The 2,500-nt window shown below is 57.5% G+C and overlaps 1 non-coding gene across 1 annotated transcript in view; it reads left to right on the top strand.

Moving 5' to 3' along the window:
- Positions 1-1,377: 1,377 nt before the first annotated feature.
- The window catches only part of LOC124741073, a 1,909-nt gene continuing 786 nt past the window's right edge, over positions 1,378-2,500 (top strand). The window contains exon 1 of the ribosomal RNA XR_007009898.1: positions 1,378-2,500. This exon is cut by the window's right edge and continues 786 nt beyond it. This is a non-coding gene — a ribosomal RNA (small subunit ribosomal RNA).

Raw genomic sequence — 2,500 nt, 5'->3', positions numbered from 1 at the left:
CAACGACTGCGCCCAAAAACGGCGGACCATACAGTGCAAATATTGTGCACGCAGCTACGTGTCGTCTCCCTATGAGAGCTGGATTGCAGTGTGGTACGCCATAGAGACGTGTGGGAGGAACGGACGCCGTGGATGGCGATCAGCATGAGCTGTCTGTTGATGTATTCGGACCTAGTCGTCTCTCCTCACACACCGTGATGGCATGGTGCACCGCGTTCCATATCTGCGACATGCTACAGAGGCCGGTTGACAGTCGTTCGAGCAATGGACATCGCATACGTACGGGGGCCACCTTCCACGTATTGTCTAGGCGTGCACATTTTGTTGCGTGTATGTGGGCAGACGTAGTGTGGCGTGACACCTGACACAGGCATGCAATAATCGTTGAAGTTGCAAATGGCGATGGACGCCTGCGTTTTCTGGTGAAGTTACGCAAATGAACAAATGGTAACCTGTTGTGGTGCGGTTGTTCTCGCTAGGGGTGAATCGGTGATGGCGACGATAGGTTGAGGTACTAACCGGTTGTTCCAGCGATACCCACCATGCCGACGAAACTGAACGGCATCTGGGTGTGAAGCGATACGCGGCGGTGGCTGGGTGGGACCGTCCCCGGCCGGTGAGGGGGCGCCTCCCGGCGTGCTGGCCGCGCGGTGCGTGGGCGCACGCGCTACAGCCGGCTGGTGGGGGCGGCCAGTGGCAGGCGCGCCGGCCGACGGACGCGGCAGGCGTCGCAGCTGCGCGCCGGCGCACCCTGCGCGCGGCGCCGTGCGGCCAAAGTAGGTCCTCGCGGGCCCGGTGCGAAGCGCGGTGGACATCTTCAGTGTGCTGGTCCGATTGAGGACTGTGTGCGTTGAGGATGCGCCGCCGCCCGGCGCTCGGCGCCGCGACGCCGTCTGCTGCTCGGTCGCCCCAGCGGTTCTCGCTGGTGGTTTGTATCGCAGCTGTGCGGATGTGTTGGCGCGTGCGCTGTGCTGGGAGAGTTCGCTTCGGCACCCAAGTGGGGCTTTTGTCCTTCTGTGGCGCTGGCGTTGGAGCTGCCGGTCACCGTAGGTGGCGCGTGTTGTCTCCCGCCGGCAATGCCACGACAGCACGCTCCCGGGCCTCTGTCGGCAGCGGCAAGCTCAGTTGGGAGCACGGGTGGTCGCACCGAAAGCGTCTACTCGCCTAACTCCGGGCGATTGCGCCTCTCTCGAACCCGACCAAGTACTTGGGACGGCGCTGCGCGCCGCCGGGACCTGAGAGGGTTTCGAGGTGTATTGTGCAGGGGAGCTCAGCCTCCTCCTGTTTGCAGAATGATTGAGCGGACGCTTGCGTGTTCGCGCGGGCCCCCGGGACACACTCCCGGGCGGCCGGCTGCTCAGCTCTAGTTGACGCAGCTCCCTGGTTGATCCTGCCAGTAGTCATATGCTTGTCTCAAAGATTAAGCCATGCATGTCTCAGTACAAGCCGCATTAAGGTGAAACCGCGAATGGCTCATTAAATCAGTTATGGTTCCTTAGATCGTACCCACGTTACTTGGATAACTGTGGTAATTCTAGAGCTAATACATGCAAACAGAGTCCCGACCAGAGATGGAAGGGACGCTTTTATTAGATCAAAACCAATCGGTCGGCTCGTCCGGTCCGTTTGCCTTGGTGACTCTGAATAACTTTGGGCTGATCGCACGGTCCTCGTACCGGCGACGCATCTTTCAAATGTCTGCCTTATCAACTGTCGATGGTAGGTTCTGCGCCTACCATGGTTGTAACGGGTAACGGGGAATCAGGGTTCGATTCCGGAGAGGGAGCCTGAGAAACGGCTACCACATCCAAGGAAGGCAGCAGGCGCGCAAATTACCCACTCCCGGCACGGGGAGGTAGTGACGAAAAATAACGATACGGGACTCATCCGAGGCCCCGTAATCGGAATGAGTACACTTTAAATCCTTTAACGAGTATCTATTGGAGGGCAAGTCTGGTGCCAGCAGCCGCGGTAATTCCAGCTCCAATAGCGTATATTAAAGTTGTTGCGGTTAAAAAGCTCGTAGTTGGATTTGTGTCCCACGCTGTTGGTTCACCGCCCGTCGGTGTTTAACTGGCATGTATCGTGGGACGTCCTGCCGGTGGGGCGAGCTGAAGGCGTGCGACCGCCTCGTGCGTGCTCGTGCGTCCCGAGGCGGACCCCGTTGAAATCCTACCAGGGTGCTCTTTATTGAGTGTCTCGGTGGGCCGGCACGTTTACTTTGAACAAATTAGAGTGCTTAAAGCAGGCAAGCCCGCCTGAATACTGTGTGCATGGAATAATGGAATAGGACCTCGGTTCTATTTTGTTGGTTTTCGGAACCCGAGGTAATGATTAATAGGGACAGGCGGGGGCATTCGTATTGCGACGTTAGAGGTGAAATTCTTGGATCGTCGCAAGACGAACAGAAGCGAAAGCATTTGCCAAGTATGTTTTCATTAATCAAGAACGAAAGTTAGAGGTTCGAAGGCGATCAGATACCGCCCTAGTTCTAACCATA

This window comes from Schistocerca piceifrons, unplaced genomic scaffold (genome assembly GCF_021461385.2).
Source record: "Schistocerca piceifrons isolate TAMUIC-IGC-003096 unplaced genomic scaffold, iqSchPice1.1 HiC_scaffold_183, whole genome shotgun sequence".
Lineage (NCBI taxonomy): Eukaryota > Metazoa > Arthropoda > Insecta > Orthoptera > Acrididae > Schistocerca > Schistocerca piceifrons.
Note: the sequence above shows the minus strand (reverse complement) of the source record. Positions and strands in the feature narration are given on the sequence as shown.